The sequence below is a fragment of the Balaenoptera physalus genome, assembly GCF_965194825.1.
Source record: "Balaenoptera physalus genome assembly, chromosome: 16".
Taxonomy (NCBI): Eukaryota; Metazoa; Chordata; class Mammalia; order Artiodactyla; family Balaenopteridae; genus Balaenoptera; species Balaenoptera physalus.
Window position 1 is genome coordinate 39,736,853 of NC_138898.1, and position 24,201 is coordinate 39,761,053.

A 24,201-nucleotide genomic window follows, 5' to 3' on the forward strand; every position below is an offset into this window, starting at 1 on the left:
TAGGCAGGTACTACCTAGAAACCCATCTGCCATCCCCTGGATGTTGTCTGTTACTCTCAGACCCAAGGTTTAGTGATTATAGCTCTCGGAAGTGATAGAGCAGAACAGTTCTGATTTTGTATTTTAAATCTTGAGTTTTCAAGTTTCACAGTTATACAGATTAGCTGAAATATAGCTTTTTAATGATATGTATAACTCATAGTAAGCTGCAGGCATGAGGGGGAGGGGGTTGGAGGCCGACATGTACACGCAGCATTTGTCATCCAGCCTGAAAGTTAGCCAGGCTTATGATTTCTTTCTTTTTCTTCTTTCTGCCACCTTCGTTTGGCCTATTTACCCATCAATTTTGACCACCTCCTTGAGGCCAGTTAGAGGAAACTCAAATCAATCTCTTTTTCTCCTTGTTTGGCTAAAGTGTTTGGTTGGCTCAAAGTTTCTAGGCAATCTGCTGCCAGTTTTGGTTATTCATTGTCATTTAGCCATGGCTCTGGTGAAAGACAGCAGTGGATTTTAACAAACAACGCTGACTGTTTACTCACGTTACACATCATTCAGCCATTTGAAAGGACCATGAAGATTTACGAAAGACACCTCTTTAGGTTTTTTGTTTTTTTGTTTTTTTCCTCTCAGTGACCTATGGGGTTGAACCATGTGAACTTGCTAATATTCATCTGTTTTTAAACTACAAGAATGGCAATTTCATTTGGTTCAATCTAAAACTTATCACTGACACCTTTACACTCTTGTAGAGAAATCCCTGAAAATATGTCCACAAATGGTAGATATTAGTAGTAAACAAGATTGTTTTTGTCTGAGAACAATTATGTGACATACAGTAATAATCGAAGATATCTATTGTCACTAGGTCAGTGTCTGATGAAGAGAAGGCAGTCCCATCAAGCTCAGCAGCCTGCTTCATACCTCTCGAAGGTTATAAGACCCAGGCAGAGCAGATGCACCAAACAACTTTCACATAACCCTTGCCAGTTAATGTGTGTGATGCTCATGGAACCAGGAGATTATCTTCTCTCTTCTATAAGTTACCACGCTATATAGTAAATATTGGAAATATAGGCCCCAAAGACTTAAACATTTAACCTAAGTAGATGTTGGCCAGATTCTCTATGGAGCCTCTGATATTAATGAGAAAAATAAGAGAAGTATGAGGAGGGTTCAGGAGTCTCAGTCTGCCTGTGGGCTACCTAAGCCTTGTCAAAGGATTTTGTTTGGAATTTTATTTCACTCAGTTGTCTAAAACCTGCCAGTTGTGTGCCTTCCCGTTATGTTCTCAGACTCTGTGAAGATGGTTGCCATTTGGCTCTTAATTTATAGGTTTCATAGATAGCAATAGGATAGTAGTTAGTAGATAGTAGTTAGGAACTTGGGCTCTGGCCTCTGGAATTATAGGAACAAGGTGCTCAACCCAGCTTTACTACCTCTAGGGGTGTGTGTGAGCAGTTTCCTTTATCCTTCTTAGCCTCAGTTTCCCCAACTGTACGATGGTCGTAATAACCCAACATACTTTGTTGTTAGCTAATGCATGTAAAGTGCTTCATGAGAGATACCTAATCCTCAAAAATGTTAAGTATTGTTGTTGTAGTAGCCGCTATTGTTATGATGTTTTCCCAACACTGTTTGCAAAGTTGGGTGCAGTCATGTCCTGCCCAGATCCCTTTTGCCTGCCGGGTGCTCCTGTGCCAGCTTCTGCCAACAGCTTGAACCTCTAACCATCAGAAGATTTCCTCTGTGCACTTGGAGCTGCCTCACCCACACCGAGAGCCATGAGGGCCTGGGAGTTTACATTCCCTGCCAGCCCCAGCCTGACCGTCTGTAGCCAAGACTGACTGGGGTGGGACTAGGAAAGCCCAGCTCCTTCACCTTAATGCAGGACAGACTGTGAGCTATAAGTATGCTCTGGAGCTCCAAGGGACCAGTCGGAGGCTGGGAATTTGTGGGACATTTCAACCTTGCTCAGCTTCTTCCCCTTTTCTGCCCAGTGACCCCCTCACCATTTCTCTTGACAGCACTTCCTTAAATAGATCACTGGTACAGGAATCCTTGCTTCAGCCAACTGCAGAGAGTACTGTGTTTCATCTACACAAAACCTTCGATGTAACGTTCCCATTTTACAGATGTGGAAATGGAGGCTCAGAGAGGCCACGTGACTTCCTGAAGTTCACTCGCTAGTAGGTAACAGCATCTGGACTCCCACCTCCAGATGCTCTGTCCTTTCAGACGCACCTGTTTCCAAGTCACTTACCTCCATTTCCCCCAGTTATTCTTAAGAACAAGAGAAAGGCTAGAGTGAATGATCTTAGGAGGCCTTTGGGATTGAGGTGGCAGAGAAAAACTTGAACTAGGTTAAAGAAAAGGGTTGTGAATCTTATCACAAAGCCTGGATCCTGTTGCTTTTGAAACCGCATGGTGAGAGAGATTCTCTGATAGCAGCAAGAAGGGCCTGGGAGGGAACCTGAGGGCTATTGTATTTCTATGTGCTGTGTACACTGCAGCCTGCTTGATGCTGGCTTCGGCTTGCTTCGTGCTTAAACCGCTTATTAAAGTCTAGACGCAACATAAAAGCACGTAAATTGGTTCCAGCCATCTCTAGTAAAAACTTCAACTGGAGCTGGGAAGTGATTGGAGCATCTCTCGGTGTAATTAAAATTGACTCTTAAAGTTTCTTTAGCTTAATTGGTAACACTTTCTTTGGAAGTTGGTGAAAGCGTCTTGCTGGGAAGGTTAAATGCATTTCTGTGTATAAGATCAGAATTCAAATATAGTTTTATGGACACATTTACAGTTATGTTCTACCCGGGTGGTCTTTTTTTCCTGTATCTTTTCTATTTAAGATTTATGCTGTCATTCACCACAGTCTAAATGTGTTTTGATAAAAGGAAAAAAATGAACCGTTGCTGACGCATTTCAAACAGAGTTGGTAATATTTTGAAGCTTTCAGTAAATGGAATGGCAGTTTGGCTTAGCCCAAGCTCCTTCTTTCCCTCAAGCCCTTCACTTTGGAGTCTAGTGCTTGAACTTTGTTTGTTATCCAGAAATTGAAAGTAGCTACTACTATTCAGCTGGGTCCAAAGGTAGGAAGCTGGGCACTTTCTAAGATGGTCATGTCCTTACTGTGGTTAAATGCATTTGACCCCATTATTTGAGACCACGAATGTTTATACACATGAATGTGTTTATATGCACTGGGACTTTTCTCCCTCAGTTTTGCTTCTTCAGGGATCTGTCAATGTAATAGGTTCTGATAGTCAAGAAGCCCATGCATTAAAATTTTTGGAGCATGATCAGGGATGAAGCTCCTAATGCCCTGAACCATCCTTAATTCAGAGTTGGGGGAAGACCTGCTTGATTTTACATTCGTGAGCATTTACTCCCCACGGTTCCCAGGGCCATGACTTGATTCTTGCCTTGGTGTCTATTTCTGCCCATCCCTGTGGAGGAGAGGGGCCAGCCATCTTCAAATCAACCTCAGCATTGTCTCTTCATATGTGTGTGGGGGGCAGGGTTTGCAAACAATGTTGTTATGAGAATCATAGTGGAAATAAAAACTGCTCTGGTCCTCGGATCTAAGTGCAACAACTGTTCATATTTCTGTGTTTTTCCTAATACTTGTCTGCAGGTAGGTATATTTTTATGTGATTTTTGTCTTCACCATATAGATACAATTTTTAAACAATAATCTGTTTTTTGAAATAAATAATAAAAGTTACATTTTCCCATTAGGTATATAACTGTAGAACATTTTAAACTATAGAAAAGTGTGGTACCGTTATTCAAAGACAATGCCTGTTAACATTTTAGTGTTTATTTCTTCAAATTTTATGCATGCATTGCTATTCTTTCTACATAATTTGATTACATTGCATATGTAATTTTGTTTTCTGATTTTTTATTTCATATGATGTTAAGTATCTATATTATTGTAAATCTTTGATAAATATCATTTAAATTGTTACATAATGTAGAGAATTAACAGGCTGTAATTTGCTTTAGCATCCTTTTATTAGAAGATAATGTTCCCTATTTTTTTTGCTATTATAATGCTGCAAATGGGTATGAAAATCGTAAATTCAGGGTTTTTTTTCCTGTGTCCAGGATTATTTTCTTACTATAGATTCCCAAAGATGAAATTGTGTGATCAAAGGTGATAAAATAATGTTGTCAATGGCTTTCCAAAACAGCATTCAATTTACAGTCTCACTAGTGATATATAGGCTACCACTCTTGGTTATGGTTATTTTCTTTTTAAAAAAATTTATTTATTTATTTATTTATTTATTTTTGACTGTGTTGGGTCTTCGTTGCTGCGCATGGGCTTTCTCTAGTTGCGGCGAGTGGGGGCTACTCTTTGTTGTGGTGCGTGGGCTTCTCATTGCGGTGGCTTCTCTTGTTGCAGAGCACGGGCTCTAGGCGCATGGGCTTCAGTAGCTGTGGTGCAGGGGCTCAGTAGTTGTGGCTCGCAGGCTCTAGAGCACAGGCTCAGTAGTTGTGGCGCACAGGCTTAGCTGCTCCGTGGCATGTGGGATCTTCCTGGACCAGGGCTTGAACCCATGTTCCCTGCATTGGCAGGCAGATTCTTAACCACTGTGCCACCAGAGAAGTCCCTTGGTTATGGTTATTTTCATAGAAAAATGGCATCTTGTTTAATTTGCATATCTTTGACTAACACAGTTGTCTAGTTCCCCCTTTGTTACCCAACTCTGACTCTTCTCAAGTAAATCATCTGTTTTCATCCTTTGCTCACATAGCTGTAGAATCTTTGTGCTTTAAAAAATATTGATCTGTGTTATATGTTATATGTGTTATAGATGTTAAATTTATCTTGATCTTTGTACTGCAATTTTTGGAAAAGTAATGTTTGCTTTGCTTTCTGGGTTAGATACCATTTCTGCTTATTTGTGGCAACTCTGGGTATTCCGGAAGCACAGTGGTGGTGTCTTGAGCTGACATTACCTCTGCTTTTCAGGGAGACAGACATGCTTCTCAGCGTGGCTTCCACATTCCAGGTGTCAGCCAGGCGGTCCTCACATCACTTCTTTGCATATGGAAATCCTATTTGCCTTTGAAGGCCCAAGTCACGCATCATCTTTTCTTCCCATTTCCTGGTCTTCTTCTTCCATTGCTACTTCCTGTTTAATAACCCTGATACTTTGTGCTTGATTAGAGAGAGGACCCTTCTCAGGATGTAGAGAATTTTGGGGGTAGGGGGAATTTTCAAGTAGGTTTTATTTTCGTAAAGGGCCATGTAGTAAAGCTATTGAGGTCCATCTGAAGATGGGCAGAAAAATATGTAGATGGGATAAAGGGATGTGAAGCTCAAGGAAGAGTAAAAGGCATAGTTTGTTGTGTTTTCTTAGCCTCCTGCAGATGGTTGAGGGTGTGTGTGTGTGTGTGTGTGTATGTATGTACATGCATTAGCCTAGAGTCTGCTGAAAAGCAGAACCTGAGGCAAGGATCTGTGTGCAGATAGGTTATTTTGGGAAATGATCCCAGGGAGCGGGAATGGGAGACTGGGGAGAGTGACATAAGGAGGGAGAAAACCAGTATCATGGCATATTATTGAGCTGGTTTATGCTGTGAACAACTGGGGCTCAGTCCAGACCCACCAGAAGCCATGTAGGATTGTCTTCTGAGAAGAAGAGATTATTTATCCACTGGTTTCCATCCCTCATTGTCAAGAATGCCTCATGGGTTGTTAATTCCCTCACACGTCAGGCTTGCACTTGTATCAGAATGGATGGTTGAATTCCTGCTGGCATCCCTCGGGGCTGTGGTGGAGAAAGCCCCAGGACAGAAAGTGAGAGGTACGCAATGCAGTTGAGGTGAGGTGTCAGGTTCTGTCACGTGCAGGTGGTTGCTGCAGCAGTGCTGTAGTGGAAAGGTGGAGAGACTGTAGGTTTGCCACAAGGGGGTCAGATACAGTGTGTGTTGTAACTTCATATATGCTTTTTTAAAATTTAGTCTGTTGACTTGGTATCTAAGTAGAGGCAGCTTCCATTTACTCTAATCCTGAGTTTTTCTTTTTGACCCCACACCCTCACTTTCTTTCATCAGAGTTGCCCTCCCCCCCGTTCCCTTCTCCCACCTCCTGTGTTCTCCAGGCCTGACTGAATAGGACATTGCATTTCCCCTACCAAAGTGATTGGCTCGGGGGTGGGTATGTGATACAGTTAGAGTCAAGGAGACCCAGTCACGGCTTTTCTGGGCCTGTTGGGGAGTGATTTCCTTCTCTTTTCCGCTGGAAGGATGTAAGACTGTACCACTCAGAACTCGAGAAAGAAACAGACAGTGGAAAGCAGGGCCAAGATCCAAGGAGAAACCAGGTCCTGATGGGGTGGCATTGTTTGAATTCTTGGATTCAGCCACCCATGGAATGTTTCAGGTACATTAGCCAGTTAAATACCTGTTTTTGCTGAAGCCAGTTTCACTTGGGGTTTCTGTCACTTGCAACCAAAAGAAACCAATAGATACTTTGAGTTTACCCCCACTTAAGGTGAATCTTACCTTTTTACTTTATTCATGTATTTATTTATTCATTCAAGTAATATTTATTGAGTGTCTATGGTACTATGAAAAAGTTCAGTTTCCAGTTGCATGGAGAAAAAAGGGATATAAATTAAAGCTCAAGGCAACTGTAGCCCCTGGAATATTGCCTATACTACCTTCAGGTAGGTGTGGCTTTGAGTGATAGCTGAATTGCCAGAAGACACAAAGGAAATTTTTTGATTCTTAACATAACTCAAGAGGTGGGAGAGAATCAGGCCTAAGGGAAATTGTGTGTGCATGTGTGAAGGGGCATACCTTTCACTGAAAATTTATAATGGTGTTAATATTTGTAGAGTATCTAGAAATTGTCACCAAATACAGTTTTTATTACTTGTTGTATCCGTTATCTATTGCCACAACAATGCAGCATAACAAGTAGTCACAAAGCCTGAGATGCATATGACAGCAAACACTTTTGTTCCCACATCTGTGGTTTGGCTGGGGGTCCTGCTGCTCTGAGCCGAGCTTGGTAGGGCTTCCTCCTGTGCCTGTTATCAGTTTCCATTTGGCTGGCTAGCTTTGCTGGTCTTGGCTGGACTCCCTCACATGTCTGAGATCTTGACTGGGACTAGTGGGGTCTGCCCCACATGTCTGTCTAGCCAGGGCGTGCTTGCCTGTGAAACAGAGGAGCAAGAGACTAAGTGGAAACCATGCACGCACATTTCAAGCTTCTGCTCACATCACCTCTGCTGGTGTTTAATTGATCAGAACAAACCACGTGGCTGAGTCCAGGGATTAGAGGTGGGCATCGCACTATTATACAGCCAAGAGCAGAGATTTAGGGAGAGGCAAAGCGTTGAGGCCATTTTTGCAACCTGTCTGCTACATGAGGTTGGCTCATATATAGTTAATTAAAATACATATTCATGTAGTTAGTTTGGTTTGTTAGAGTGTAAACCGCTTAGTCCCTGAGATCCCTGAATAATAAAGGTCTCCACAGATGAGTGCAGGTCAAGTCAGCTCTCCTTCAAACACATGGGACTTTCCCTTTTCTCCATAGAAAGAACCCAATATTTTGAGTCTTTTTTTTTTTTAGTAAAAAAGAAAAATGCCTCTTGGACCTAGAATGTCCTGCCTTCTTTCATGCAGCTTTAATTCCCTGAGCCAGAAGCTATATATGTCTTTTTTTGCCAAGGTCGGCTCTGGGCCTATGATTTCCACTGTCTTATTGAAAAAAAAAAAAAAAAAAGAAAGAAAGAAAACAAAATTCCTACTATGTTCTTCCTCCATATGTTACATAGATTTTTAAAAGGGCTGATAGCTTTGGGTATGAGTGGACCAGAAGAATGACTACAATTAGCTTTTTAAGGACTCTGTTACAGTTTTACTTTCGATTTTCTGATGTTATGGATATTTGCTGTATTTGGCCTTTAAAATCCCAGGAAGTTTTATCTAAAACAAGTCTTAAACTTTTTCCTGTCAGTCCTTTATAGGATTCCAACCCTGAAGGGTGATTGGGGTCAAGAAACTGTGTAGGCCCCTACATCTGGCTGTCATTTTTGGTTAACTGCAAGGACTTTGAAAGTGGGTAGTGAAGATTTGAAACCAGGCTCTAGTACTTATTAGTTGGGTGGCTGAGGCAGGTTATTTCACTGTTTTCAGCCTCAGTTTTCCCCTCCTGTAAAATGGGTGTCACAATACGCACTTCACAGAGTTATCATGAGGGTTAAATGAAGTAATGCAAGTGAAGCCCTTTGCCCAGTGCTTAGGAGATAGTAAGCCCTCACTTAGTGGGGGTTATTCTTATCTTACCTTGTGAACTTGTCTCCCAGTCACTGTCATCAGCAATGTCCTTGAGCACCAGTTTCTCATCTGAAGAACCTCCGTAGGTTGGTGATGGCTGCTCGGAAACAGTTTCTAGGCTTGCCACGGATGACTCCAGGAATGACTCGGGCAGGTGGGCCGCGGCAGGAGGAAGCGCATGGTGGCTGTTCCCATCATTATCAGCTGCTCTTCTTCCACCTCAGACTTCTTATGTGCCTGCCTCCATGTCCTTTCAAGGGGCCCTCACTCTCCAGCAAGACATTATGAAGATACAAAGGCGAGAACCAGTGGCTCTCAAATTTGGCTGCATAGTAGAATTGCTTAGGAAACTATAAAAAGCACTGATGCCTGGGCCCCACCCTAAAGATTTTGATTTGCTTCACCTGGAGTGGGGCTCAGGCATCAGCATTTTAAAAAAGTTCCCCATGTGATGCTGATGGGTATCTAGACTGAGAACCACTGGGGCAACCTATCTCAGGGCTTCCATGCAAGATTCCCAGTTCATTCTGCTTGTATTATGGTCCTTCTTCTTGTCATACGGTTGCTTCAGCTTATAAACGTTCCTTTGGAAGAGGTGTTTTCTTTTCTTGATAGGAAACCAGCATTCTCTGGTGAATAAGCTAATGGCTTTATCATGATGTTCTGGGAGCTGGTAGTGCCTGACGATACAGTTAGATCTGTAGGCTGATTGGGGAATTTTCCTTTGTAGGTCCCAAATGTCCTTCTGAAAAGTGGTAACCCAAATGTGTGCAACAGGAATGATTCTACCTTACATTTAGGCCATTATTTATACTTATCCATAAGCTTTCACGTTTGATATGAGAGGTATTGCAGTACAGTGAAGGGTCCCAAGGTAGGAGTTGAAAAATATGAGTTGGAATTAGACATGTCATTAATCAGTTATTGGGACTTTGGCTATAGCTCTTAAATTCTCCGAGACTTTGTTTTCTTACTTGCCCTCTCTAGAGAATTCCAGTGTGAGGTGTAGACTAGACATCACTGTATCTTTGTCCCATTCAGCAGATGAGGAAACTGAGGCATAGAGTGGACATGTGAGTCACCAAGCCTTATGCAAAGGCTTGGGGCTCATCAAAGTCAGGCCCCCATGGCTCAGGTGCTTAGCCCAGTGTAGGTACTACTGCCCCACACTAGCTAATTGTCCAAAGGGCTGGAAGGTGTATTGTTTCAGCTGCAAGAAATGGGAATTAGAGGACCAGCTCTGTGCAGATACACCAGGCCCTTCCTCCTCCCCATTCCTATTCTGCCCTCTCCCTACCTGCTGGGCCAGTGGAGAGGCCTGTGAGCAATGGATTCCCTTTCATGGTGCAGGTGAGCGATCATAAAAGCTCAGACAAAGTCTTCTCTATTGTGTTGGCACTGGCATGTCTGTTCTTGTGGCCTTCTTGGAGCACAGAGTCAGAGAGCAGTGATAGAGACTGCCTAGATGTTCCCCAAATGTGCTTCTTCCCGGCACATAACTGAACTACATTTCCCAGCCTCCCTTGCAATTTAGTTAGGCCGTTGACTGAGTTCTGGCCAGCAGGATGTGGGTGGGAGCAGTGTGCGCTCCTTCCAGGCCCTGAAAATCTCCCGGGGGATGTCCTCTGTGGGGTTTCCATCTCTTTTCTTTCCACCATGGAAGCCGTGTGTTTGAAGACTCTGGTGAAGCGACAAGATAGGAGCCTAGGTTGCTGGATCAGGGCTTGAAGAAGAGCTACCTGATCAGGAAAACCTGCACTGACCAAATTATATGGGCCAAAACAAAACTGCTATTTTGTTAAGCCTTTGAGGGTTTAAGGTTTGATTACTTTAAATAACTTTGGAGGAATAAAAAGAGGATTGGTGGTTTGGTGGGGTGATACTCCTCACATCCAGAGTTCTCTATGGGATCACTTGAAACCACAACCTTCTGGAGCTCCTTCCTCTGCCCCGTGCTGCGTCTATCACTGTCTTACAGGTTTCACCTGAGGGTCCTCCCTTATTAACCACATGCTCAAGGATCCCCATCTCAGACTCTGTTCCATGGGGTCCCGATGCCCAAACTAGAACCTAAGGGCAGGAATGTTCTTTCATTCTCCATTGAATTTCTAGTTACCCAGTGAATGAATGTTTAAGTGCCTTATATGTGTAAGTCACTAGACCCAGTGAATAGCTGTAAAGAACTGTAAGTCATGAATTTGGCTCTGTGTTTTCTAAGACTCATCTAAGGTTACAGTAGTCTTCCCTCATTTGTGGTTTCACTTTCCCTGGTTTCAGTAACACCCACGGTCAGTAGCAGTCTGAAATATTAAATAGAAACTTCCAGATATAAACAATTCATAAGTTTTAAATTGTCCTCAGTTCCGAGAATCATGATGAAATCTCGCTCCATCTGGCTTGGCCCTGCCTGGGATCCCCAGACATGGACGTAGTCTGCTCCTGGTATCCAGCCACTGGCAGCATGGCTCTATGATCCAGAATCACCAGAAGCAGATGTTGTCAGTAGGTCAGTAGTAGCCTAATGCTAGGTCACAATGCCTACGTCATTCACCCCTCTTTATCTCATCATGGAGGCATTTTGTCATCTCACATCATCACAAGAAAGGTGACTACAGTATAATAAGATATTCTGAGAAAGAGACAACATTCACACAACTATTATTACATTATATTGTTATAATTGTTTTATTTTTATTATTTTTGTTGTAAATCTCTTAATGTGCCTAATTTAGAAATTAAACTTTATCGTAGGAATGTATATATAGGAAAAAACATAGTATATGTAGGGTATGGTACTATCCATGGTTTCAAGCATCCACTGTGGGTCTTGGAGCATATCCCTGTGGATAAAGGGGAGCAACTGTACTCTTTCTATGAACCTTAAGAGAATGTACATAATATCACATTTATTTTTCATTTTTTTTTCTTAATGGGCAACAATAAAGAGATACTACCATTTTATTTAATGCTCTTATTTTTAAATCCAAGTGAGGTTTAATTGTGGAAGTAATTTTTAAGACAATTTTTCTTTTCCTTGATTAGTTATTTATATGCTTTTTTTTTTTTTTTTTTCCTGAAGACTGGGCATCTGGGAGAATTGCTTTTTTTGAGTAAAACTTGGAAAGAATTTCATATAAATTATAAACGTTAGCCTGGCCGTGTAGGCAAAAAAACATATCCATTTTAGAGCACTTTTAAATCCAAACATAATTCCTTTAAAGAACATTATAACAGACAATATGGCCTTTGCTTTGGAAGGCCTGCCTCTGGCACAAGGGAAGTGGGGGCTTCTCAGTTGAGCAGTGGGAGAGAAACGGTGAAGAGCATGGAAAAAGCGATTGCTTTAAGCGTACTGGCTTTTCCTTTCATATCTGCGATGTGATCCTATTATTTTGAAGCAATGAGGTCATTTAAGTGTGCCTGGCTGGAGATTTGCTATTTTCCTCTATTCTTTCCTTTAAGTCTTTTTGTCAACCATGTTCTCCTCGACTAGCAGAGCAGCTGTCTGGGTAGTTATAATCCCATTAAAAAGGCCTCTATTATGTCAATAATATATTTATAGAGAAATTAGTCACCTGGGGTTGTCGGGTGATTCTTCTGTTTAGTCATATTGTACCCCAGAAAAGCAGGACTATCCCCTTCTTGTTAGATAAGGCCTGCTGCCTTGTCACGGTGCCATATTGGCTGAAACCGATTAGCAATTAACATGGAACATGCCTTCCTCTGTTTGCAAAGCCCCCTTAATCTTCGCCACTGATCATATTCCTCTCAAGCTTTTCTGATAAAGCTGAGATTGCAGATGTGTCTGGGTGTACAGGGCTTATAGTATTTAGTGGAAATATGACAGGCATTAAATGACCATCCTGGTGGGAAAGGTGGGGAATCTCACCACAGAAACTTTCTGAACCTGCTCAAGTGCATTCGAGCAGTGTCTTAACATTTGTAGTGCGTCTTCCGTCCTCCACAGATTCCATTCTTTTTTCTAAAGAGATTTTACATTCTTGCCATCTGAGTTCAGGTCTAATTATCTCCTAAGAGAAAGTGGAAAGGCAGGGGGCTGAATTGCAGTAAAGGAATACATGAGATTATTAAACTATCCACCATTAGTAGGTTGAGGTTTACTTTTTGGAAACTCATCATGCTTTGCAAACCGTAAAAAATAAGGCACTTTTTATTAGCAGACTTTAAGGAGGGTAACACTGAAGTCGATCCCTATACTATAGCATGTCCTTTGTACTGGTTTTTCTTTATTTTTTCAAAACATGAAGGATTGATTTTTGAGACACGGAAAGGATCTTCTTCAAGGATGACCTCAAGGGCTCTCACTGTAATTCCTCAATAGTTTAGGAAATGCCCGGAGGCAGAAAAAAGTCATCTATTGGCTAGGTGGCACTTGCTCTCAAAATGTTGGTTGGGAAGTTGTAAGTAGAGGCGCAAAGAAAAGCAACCTTCTGAGTTTCGACTGTTGTTATCAACTTTCAGTGCCAAGTAGGCGTTCAGGAAAACCCTAATCAAATTTACAAAGCAGACCATAAGATTTAAATAAAGGGGTATGAAACAGATGACTGAAGAAAAAACAGCAGTATTTATAGAGCACAGTTGAAATTTCCTCAGCTGTTTGGAATTATTTAAAATGTCAAATTTAAAGTGAAATTTAAAGAAGCAAGAGGGGTTGGCCAGGTCTGTAGTTGTGCGTGTTAGGTGTTCTGAAAGTCCCCTCCAATCTTGCCCTCTAGCTATTCCCACTCCTCACCTAGAGAAGGTTTCTCACTGGCCTCCTCTGTGTTCTGCCGATCCCCCCCGCCACCCCATGTAGCGCTTTGCCCTATTCAGAAAATGTGTACCTTTCTACCTTGGGTGTATTAGGTTTACATTTGAGAAAATTGAGAATAAGGGTGGAGGACTGTTAAGACATCAAATTGCATAGGTTCAGGAAAACTGCTTATTTTTTGCACTTGCACGAATTCTACATTTTAACAAACTAGCAAACCCAAGTGATATTCATTAGAGAAACAACTTGTGGTGTTTCCACGGCCCCTCATGCTCATATTTACTTTCAAGGCCCCCAGGACTCAAGATGCCAGTTTCCCACATAGCTGGTAAATGGCCATATGACAGCACATCCTATCTTGATCTTAATTGCATCTTCTTCAAGTTTATTTCTCCTTGTGACCTCGGGGAAATTCTCTGAGCATGGGATAGTCCTGAGCAGTGCTGTCCAATGGAACTTTCTGTGATGATGGAGGTGATACCTGCATTGTCCTAGTCAGTAGACATTAGTCACCTGGGACTACTGAGCCCATGAAATGTGGCTAGTGTGACTGAGGGACTAAACCTTTACTTCTATTAAATTTTAATTCATTTAAATCTAGTCTCATGGGGCCACTGTATTGGTCAACTCTAGTGAGGTAAGGAACTTGTCTAGTAGCCAAGATGGGGAACGATGGTATGAACCACATGTCTTGAGATACAGAGTAATGTAGTGACTGAGAAAGTTGACTCTGGAGCCAGACTGGATGGGTTCATGCTTTTTTGAGCTGTGAAATTGTTGTGGTTGCTTATTCTCTCTGTGCCTTCGTTTCCTCATCTATAAATTGGGACATAGTGGCAAAAACAATATCTACTTCATAGCGTTTGTGTAACAATTTATTGACCGATTCCTAAAAAACACATAGAACAGTGCCTGGCATACAGAAAGCTGGAGTTAAAAGAAGACAATACCAATGGCACAATAGTCCTGAGACTCTGCTTCTGGAACCCATGAAATAAATTAGGAGGATTAAATAAAACACTGAACTATTCATAGATGCTCAATCACGAGAGTTTTCATTCCTCCTTTTCTTTCCTTTCAGCTAACCTTTTTCACTGCTAATTAATTCATATAGTCATCTAACAAATAAGACTGCTCTGTGCCAGTCTTGTCCTGGGGGCTGGAAAAATAACAGTGAACAGAACATTGTACTGGTCAAGTTCATAGTCAGGTGGGAGAGACCATTGAAGATTGAATGTAAATATAGCCCCACTTCTTCACCTCTCTCTGTATCACACCGCTTTACCATGTGACTTGACAGCAGCTCTTATCAAGAGGAGTCCGTTTTCTCACTCTTAAATCTGGGCTGGCCTTGTGACTTGATTTGACCAATAGAATGTGGCAAAAGTAACCTTGTGCCAGTTCTCAGCCTAGACCTCAGGTGGCCTTGTCCATCCCCACCCCCTTTCTCTCTCTCTCAGATCCTGGCATGGCTGCTTTGTGAACAAGCTGAAGCTAGCCTGCTGGAGGATGGAGACCACACACATGTGGACCAGAGCCAAGTCAGCCCAGTTAAGACCATCCTGGACCAGCTAGTGCCCACACAGCTGACCACAGATGCATAAGCATGCATAACTGGGCACAGCCCCATGAACTCATGTTTGAAGCCACTGAATTTTAGGGGGTATTTGTGGGAAGCAATCACTCACTGATACAGAGATAGTCCAGTCACTGTTGTAGCAATCACCATAGAGTCATAGAGATAAATACAGGGTCTCCTAATGGAAGACATTGCTAAGCTGAGGCTTGAGAGATAAAGATGAGGGAAGGACATATTTCAGGCAGAGGGAACAGCATGAGAAAGCTGGAACAGAGAAAGCAAAAAGTTTTTTTCTACCTGCTGCCAGGAACATAGGAATATAAATATTCTTTTACTCAAGGAGCTTCTTATGTAGCTGTGATGTCAAGATCCACACACGAATAAAGAAGTCAGTTCTTACACAAAGTGAACTTACATAAAGTGGTCCAAAAAGTGGGAAGAGCACGCAGAGAGATCAATGGGGACTGAACTAAACAGCCAGGAAGGCTTCTTGGAAGATAAGCTAACTGTGATGGGACTCAAGGAATGTGTAGGACATGGTTGGGAGCACAGGAAAAAGGAAAATTTTCCTGGGACCATCTTTGGAATTTTATGGGAGGGCCCATTGAACACCTACTGTGTACTAAGCCCTGTGGGAGGAACCATGGGAGAAGACAAAGGAGCAGGAAACACAACCATGTCTTCATGAAATTGAGAGTTACGCTTGCCTTTGGGGTGCCAAGCTCCTCTTAAGTTACATCTAGGCTGTTGCACTTCATAAGCTCAGCCTATCATTCATTTCCATCTGCATTGTTGAGGATGTTTCTTTGTGGCAGGGTGCAAGGAGAACGATGAAATTGTGGATCAATGAGTACGCTTTTAGATGTTCTCCATAGCAGCTAGGGGTTTGGTAGCCAGTTTTTCCAGAAGATGTCTCATGACCACTTTCCAAAGAGACTGGAGTGTTCCATTTCTTAGCCCCCTGAATTGTGGATTTCACACTGTGCTGAAGATCTGAGTCGCAGGACATCTGAGCCTGTTGAGAGCTTTATCTTCTCTCCTTAAAATTTCTACTGAGCCTCCTTAGGATTTAGAGGCTTATATGGTGTTTTCTTAGCCAGAAATCTTTGTAAAACTTGATTATCAGAAATAAAACAAGAGCAACCCCCATCTCCTGAAAACAGTGCTTAAGAAAACCTTAGCTTGCAGGGAGGGGCAGTCCGGACAGCACTGGCATTAGCTCAAGCTGGCAAACCTGGGCTGAAGCAGGGACTTGCTTATTTGTGAGAGACATATTTGTTGAATCATAAAGCTGCCATCAAAACTAAGCCCAGACATCCAGGGGCATGTGCGGAGATAATTCATGCCGTCTGCATTTCCAGTTTGCAGATGTCTTTGGGACGACAGAGTTGGGGGATGGGGGCAGGCAGTGTTTGTAAAGACCCCCAGGAGCCCCCCTGGCTAGTGGAGTCGCCATCTCTAACCCTGTCTGCTCTTATCTAGGATTTCCTCGTGGGCTCTTGAAGACATTTGAAAATAAACAAGTGAGAAAGTTTCTCAAGACCATCCTAGCAATCCATTCTGACACTCCTGAGACAGTGGGCCAAAGCTGGTCCCTCTCTGTTGCTTTTCATGGTCTAGCATTCTGAGATTCTTTTCCTTATTAGTTCAGAAGTGAGATTCTACATGTTACTGTCAAGGCTCTGGTCAGAGCTTTTGCGTTTAGCCACGATTTTAGAGAACTATTGTTAGAATGGAGACAGATACTTTAAATATTATCTGCGGCTTCTGGACACTCATTTCAAACATATTTAAGTATAAGAGGTAGTTTCTGGCTAAGAAAGTTCCTGTGGTAACTGGTTTTTCTTGATTTATAATAACCATTTGGGAAAAAAATTGCAATTTATATTAGATAAAGGGGACATTTCTATAATATATAAAGAGTGCTTACATATCAATAAGGATAGGCCAGAAACCCATAGAAAAATGAACTAAAGATATGATGAGATAGTTCTCTAAGAAGCAAATTAATCAAATTTATCCTGCATACATAAATAGCCACACAACCTCATCTGTAATAATAAAGATGCATATTAAAACTATGATAAGGTAGTTTTCACTTCCCAGATTAGCAAACGCCTTAATGTTTAATAATTAGTTGAAAAGACGTGAAGAAAATGGAACTCTCATAAATCATTAGTGACTGCATAAATCGGTACAGTTTGGGGGACAATTTGGTACTAGCTACTAAAATGGCAAATGTCCTTTGACCTTGAACTCTACTTCTTGAAATTTATCCTATGGAAATACCCACCCACGAGTGAATTGTTGAATGCACAAAGTTATTCATTGTGGCACTATCTGTAACTGCAAAAGGTTGGAAACAACTCTGAATGCCTACCAATAGGGGACTAGATAAATATATTATGGTACACCATAATACATAGTATTATGCAATAGTTTAAGAGGATGAGGCAGATCTTTATGCATTGCTGTGAATACTATCTAAGATGTATTGTTATGAAAAAAATGCAGGGTGCAGAAAAATTTGTGTTGTGAGCTGTCATCAGTGTTAAAAAAGAAAAAAAAATGTATTTGTTTTTATGTGCATAAAATATCTTTGAATACACACACACAAAATGAAAGTAGCATTTTCTTCCAGAAGGTGGGACCTGGGTGCTTGGAAGACAAAAATGGGAGGGAGATGTATATTTTACTGTATATCCTTTTGTACCTTTAGAATTTTGTATCACGTATATGACTGTATTACCCATTAAAAATCTGAGCTCTAATCAGAATTCTCAGATAAAGGTTTCTTTTAGATTGTCTTCTATCTGAAAATTTGGAATTATTCTTCCTCAAGCCCACGTGAGACTATTTGATTCACAAAGCCACAGCCCACCACTGTCTTCTCCCCTTTGCCTAATCCAGTGCCTGGCAGAGAGCAGGGTCTCAAAAATATTTGTTAGAAATATAAAGGAAGGCAAAGGATGCATGAGATGACTTCACACAGAGGCTTGCCACTCCCACTGTGGATACAGTGGGGCTGGATTATGCCCCGCATGATTTCCAGGGGAAAAATTTTACATTAAAATTGATTACTTTCCTTTTTAAAGGAAAACTGAAGAAAAGAAATGGACTTGCTTGAGAATGTGGTATTAGAAACCTGTATATGGATAGAGCCACTGTCTTAGCCATGGTCCTTGGTTACTGATGAAGTCTTTCTGATAGGAATGAGAGTGAGCAGAGGAATCTGTGGGCATCGTCTTGACCAGTGATACACTGGTAAGAGTTTAATAACTGGCTTCTTGGGTGAAAAAACAAACCCTGGTTTGTAGCGTTTGCCAATTTCCATGGTGTGAATTCTTCCACCATAGCTGATTTCAAGCTACCAATGTGACATCTGTGAATGTGAAATTGGGAGGGTATGATGACAGTTGGCTCTTGTGACCCAGTAGGAGCCAAGTTCAGCAGATCCCAGGTTAAGACCAGGCAAGAATTTCCTTTCCATAGTTAACAGCAGAGGCTTTAGAATGTAAACAAACTCTTTGAAGGGTTGGAGTCTTAGAAATGTTTTGTAATTCTTCTAAGCCGGTGGTTCTCAAAGTGTGGTCCAATGGCAAATTCTTGAGCCATTCCTCTAAACCTACAGAATTAGAGTCTCTGGGGATGAGGCCCAGCAATCTAGATTTTAAAAAGCCCTGCAGGTGATTCTGCTGCATGCCAAAATTTGAGGCCCACTGCTCTAGCCTCTGTTTCCTCTAGAAAGGACCAGGAGTATTTTTAAAAAAATGCAGGGCTGTAGTAAGGATTAAACAGAATAATGATTATAAAGCACTTGGCATAGGGGATATTAACTATGATAATGAGGGTGACTTTTCAGTGGCTCAACCATGCATTTAAGAGGCATTAAATGAGTTTCAGGTATGCTCATTCCTTTTCTTATGTCCAAGGGCAAGAGGTATGCTAAGAAGGCACATCTGTAGCTTTCTGTACAGTTGGACCATATGTAAGTATCTTTTTTTTTAATTGAAGTATAGTTGCTTTACAGTGTTGTGTTAGTTTGTGGTGTACAGCAAACGGATTCAGTTTTTGCATATATATGTGTGTGTGTGTGTGTGTGTGTGTGTGTGTGTGTATTATTTTTCAGATTCTTTTCCATTAGAGGCTATTATAAGATATTGAGTATGGTTTCCTGTGCTATACAATAGGACCTTGTTGCTTATCTATTTTATATATAGTAGTGTGTTTCTGTTAATCCCAAGGTCCTAATTTATCCCTCCCCGGCTCTTTCCCCTTTGGTAATCATAAGTTTGTTTTCAATGTCTGTGAATCTGTTTCTGTTTTGTAAAGAAGTTCATTTGTATCATTTTTTTTTTTTTTTTTTAGATTCTACATATAAGTGATATCATAGGATGTTTGTCTTTTCTGTCTGACTTCAGTTAGTATGATAATCTCTAGGTCCATCCATGTTGCTGCAACCATGTGTCATCATCTTAATTCTTATAGCATCATTTGGGAGTGGTGAATACCGGCATTATTTCCCTTTAGCATGCTTACATAGAGCTAGATGCCTCGGACTAAGGCCATAGAGGCGATTTCCCTTCAACGCCCAGCTCCTTGGTACCCCCCACCCCAGGCTTTGCTTAACTGATTAAAGCAACTTATCATATGTGCCAAAAACCAGTCTCCATGAAAAGAAGACGGGAGATGTGGGGAACATGTTTGGAGTTCCAGGACTTGAATCTCAGGAAACGCTTGGAGTTGGGTAACAAGACTTGTGATTTTGGAGAATATTAGCTTCATTTACTGAGCATCTACTACCTACCAGACAGTATAACATGACTTTTCGCCCTAGGTATTTTCCATCCGTTTTACAGATGAGGAATCTGAGATGGAGGTGTTCAAGGTCGCAGAATAGACAGTTGGATTCTTAAGAAAGGCACAGAACCAGTCCTTAGCTACCATTGTCTCTTTTGCTCTATGCATCTTTTTTCCCCCTTATGCTTGTCAGTGATATGTATCTTAGGAAGAGAAGGGCCACTCACCCCTATTGCAGGGTTTTTTAAACATTTTTTTGCCTTTGGGCATATTTCAGAAATTCTCATACCAGAAAGGTCCATGGCAGTCTTCCCTGAAGGTACGAAGATGAACTTCCGAAGGAGTCAGTGCAATATGGTGGTAAGGGCACAGGGGTCCTGCAGACCTGTGGGTGGATTCTAACTGTACCACTTATTAACTCTCTGACCTTAAGTACATGATTTTTTTCTCACTAAGTGTCTTAGGTCAAATTCCTTAGAGGCAGAGACTCAGATGGAGATTTTTGTGCAAATGATTCATTAAGGGAGCGCGCTCCCAGGAGAACCCTGAAATAGAATGAGGGAAGCATGAAAGGGAAGGGGAAGATACTGAATGTACAATCCAATTTAACTGGAATCTAGGTTCAGCCTGATCCCACGGAGAGCTCTGAAGTGTAAATTGTACCAGAGAATTGGTCTCAAGGGGGTCACCTCCTGTACCCTTGTGTCAGTTTTTGTCTAGGGGCTTCCATGGAGGGGTGCAGTCTCCCCATGAAGTGTTATGTCATAAGAAGGCAATTCTCAAGAGACGGCAGCTCTGAGCATAGCAGCGATTATTCACAGTAGCCAGGTCTAAATGGGATCTGAACAGGGTGGCAAGCTCCAACGATGGCCACTCTCAGCTTTTCTTTTTAAAATGCAGATACTTGTGCCCACTCAAAGGGGGTATTATAAGTACTAAATTATATAATTCATTCAGAGGATGAAGCACAGTGCCAGGCACAAAGAACACACAAAATCAATGTTAACGTCATTTTCTTTCCTATCCAGTTTAAAGAGAGTGACTTCGTTTCTCTGGCTGAGGTGAAGGATATATTCTCAAATAGCCTTCAGGTTAGAAGAAGAAAATATTCTGGAGGGTTATTCACTTTTTCGTTCAAAACTATTTCATTTAGCACCTACTGTGTGCAGTTGTAATAAGACGCAGGATCCCTGCTCTACTGGGGCTGCCATTCTACTGTGGAGGAGCAGACAATAAGCAAAGAAATAAATCTAGTAAATATTAGCTGGTGATAAGTACTATAAAAAAATGTATGTTGCAGGGTTAGAATCCAAAATGACTAGAGAGCTACATTAGACTGAGTAGTCAGGGAAATCCTCTCCGAAATGACATCGACTTGAAGGGCAAGAATGAGCTGGTCGTTCAGAGTTGTGGGAGGAGATTATTTCAGGCAGAGAGAACAGCTAATGCAAATGTGCCAAGGCAAGAAGAAAGTTGGCAAATTCAGCATGCAGAGGAGAAGCCAGTGTACTGGAGTGCAGAGCACCAGGGGACAATGACAGGAAATGGGCCCAGAAGATGAGGTTGGAAGGTGGGCACAGGCTAGACTCTTCAGAGCCACAGTAAAGTATTCTAAGAAATTTAGATTGCAGTATAAGTCTCAAGGGAAGCCAATGGTGAGTTTATACAGGGGAGTGAAATAAATTTATATATATTTTAAAAGATCATTCCAACTGCTTTGTGAAGAATGGATGGTAGGAGAACGAAAGTGGAAGCAGAGAAACCAATTAGTAGGTCATTGCAAAGATAATGTTGTCTTGGAGCAAGGTAGTGGAACAGAAGGAATAGATGTAAACCAATTCAGAAAGAGATGTAATGGATTCAGGAAATGTTTTGGAGGCAGACTCAGTAGGCCATGTTGACAGATTGGATGCTGGCCATGAGAGAAAAGGACAAATCAAGGATGAATCCTATATTTATGACCTGAGCCTTTGGACAGATAGTTTAGCTATTTACTGAGATAGGAAAGATGAAGGGATCTTGTGTATCACAGAAAGAGGGAAGCAAATGAAAGACAAGGTATAAGGAGTGAAAAGAAAGAAAAGGAACATGCCACATGTACAAAATAAAATGTAGAAAATGTAAAATTAGAAAAAAATGGAGTAAACCAGAGTTTACTTCTGTTGGCTGGAAAATTTGATGCACAATAATGTGAGATGTATTGGAGTTTGAAAAGCCTATTCAAAGGAGTTTGGTCTGGTGATCAGCATTTTTCAGAGAATGGCAAATGCAAATTTATTCTTCCAGTTCTTCTGAGAGGAAGTAGTGTCTGTGGGTATTTAGGTTCTGGAATCTTGGAAGGACTGAGGGTTTACTTACTTTAGAATTTTAAGTGTTTTTTTTTTTTTTTTCCAAATCTAGTCATCAAAGCTGTAAGTACCAGGGATAAAGTTCTTTTCAAATGGGGATATTTTCTGAGTGGTATACTTTGAAAATCTCAATAGATGGGTAGAAAAAAAGCAAAATCTCAGCTTTTTCCATTGGCCCAACTTCTTCTGGGGGGGGGATAAGAGGCAGGAGCTAGCATTCTCTTTCCATCATATTCAGTAGTAAAAAATCATGAAGCAAATTTAGCATTTCTTCTTCAAAGATTTAAAATTAAGACAAATATTTTGGGGTTGGAAACTTGGGAGCGATGTGCTGTGCTGATCTGTCCATCCAAGACCAAAAATTCCAGTGAGCTTAGAAGAAAACACAACAGAAACCCTCCTGTAGCTTTGTTCTTGGTTAACTGTTCTTCCTTCAGGGCAGACCTTATTCTTCCCAATTAGGCCTCCTTCTATTTTAAATATTTTTAAGAACCCCAAAGGTTAAAGAAGAAAGATCAGTATAGAGGTGGTTGAGATGTTGAGATTTTTTTTCATGGTCATATTGTTGTGTTCCTGAAAGCAGCTCCCAGGGAGCCAAGGGAAGGAGTGGGGATTCCTTCAGAGCCATCTGAAATCATTTAGTGGTCATGCAGTTGAAATTGGGATCTTCCAGTGAGGAATCTTTCTTGCTTCTACTCCTCCAGTGGCAAAGGATAAGATCTTGGTGCAGTTAAAGGGAGGTAGTTGTGGGTCCTAGTTGAGAGTTTTGATTGTGCTAACATCTCCAGTCACCTGTGAACTTATCTGGGTGGGTATTAATTAGAAACCTTAATGGAATCAGCCAGTCGCTAGCATCAGGAAATTATGCCAAATTCCAGTACAATTGAGATGACTAGAGGGAAAAGCATTATTTCTTTTTTTCTTTCTTTTTGTTCTTAACATCTTTATTGGAGTATAATTGCTTTACAATGTTATGTTAGTTTCTGCTGTATAACAAAGTGAATCAGCTATATGTATACATATATCCCCATATCCCCTCCCTCTTGTGTCTCCCTCCCACCCTCCCTATCCCACCCCTCTAGGTGGTCACAAAGCACCGAGCTGATCTCCCTGTGCTAAAAAGCATTATTTCTTGATATCTACTATGTTCCTAGTCCTACACTGGACATGTTGTACATATTACTGGATTTATTCCTCACTTCAACACCTGAATATCATAATTTCCATTTCAGTTCCACGTGATTGTAGTCCTGCCTAGCTGGATCTGAGGTGTGGATACATCAGGCAGGAGAAGTTCGGTGGCATCTCTTTCTCTAGGTTACTGTGTATATTGACTGATTTTCATGAGATTCTAGAAATTTCCAGTAGGAGGAAAATAACTTGAATTAAAATGGACTTGGCAGGGGGAAGGGTTATGACAGAAGCCAAGCTTCATGGAGGGACTCTGAGATCTCAATGAGAATTCCTTCCAATAGAAGGAAACAGCATGATGGGGCAGAGTCTGCAATAGTATCTGCATTGATGTCGCTTCTGGGTTTAGCACTGAGGCTGGCACATGACATTCTGATAGCATGTATGAGCCATTGGAAGAAAAGGGCGATATTTGCAAACTGGAACTCAAGTTGACTCTGTCCAGTGGAACTTTCTGTGATGATAAAGATGTTTATATATGTTCTGTCCAATACAGTATTCACTGGCCACATGGGGCTATTGAGCATTTGAAATGAGGCTAATGTGCTGAGGAACTGAATTTTAATTAAAGGGCCACATGTGTCTAGTGCTCAGAACAACTACATTTTTTAGTACCTACACTGCTGTTGGACCCCCACAATTAAGCATAGCTTGGTAAAGCCTAGGAAGAGACGTGGAAGGCAGTGGGGGCAAAGGGCAGTAGAGCGTGGAATGAGAGATGGCCGAGCATACAGCCCAAATAAATTTAGAGCTTGGTAGGAATCAGCTTATACTGAACTTGTTGTATAAGCAGGGTGTAGTTTTAGAGCTGGCTGAATATGTGCATTAATGACCTCATTTGGACCCACATGGCAGTGAGCTTTAGGTTACAGTCAGAAGGGACCATTAGGCTCATTGCTCAGCAGGGTGTTCAGCACCTACTGTTGTCCTTAGCACATTGTATGTGTTCAATAAATATTTGTTTTGGATGAATAAATGGATAGATGGGACATAAACTCACCTGAGATCATTGTCTTGGTTAGCTATTAACATAGTAATGCTGCATAACAAACTGCCCCCAAAACTCAATGACTTAAAACAAGGTTCATATATTCTTGCTCATAGGTCAGGAGATTAGCTGGAATGGCCCGTGTCATGTGAATTCATCTAGGGACACAAGAAAGCTCTTTTCATGGAGATGGCAACAGCACATGACTTCTTTAGGTGAG

General features: G+C 41.4%; 1 protein-coding gene across 4 annotated transcripts in view; it reads left to right on the forward strand.

Moving 5' to 3' along the window:
• LOC309644496 (adenosine 5'-monophosphoramidase HINT2-like) overlaps positions 1-24,201 on the forward strand; it is a 137,769-nt gene that overhangs the window by 74,844 nt on the left and 38,724 nt on the right. For 3 of the 4 annotated variants that reach the window (XM_082428241.1, XM_082428243.1, XM_082428242.1), the window contains exon 2: positions 10,666-24,196. The gene's annotated coding sequence lies outside the window, so the exon portion shown is untranslated. The remainder of the gene's footprint in view (positions 1-10,665; positions 24,197-24,201) is intronic. The other variant, XR_014254453.1, reaches the window with a different exon arrangement.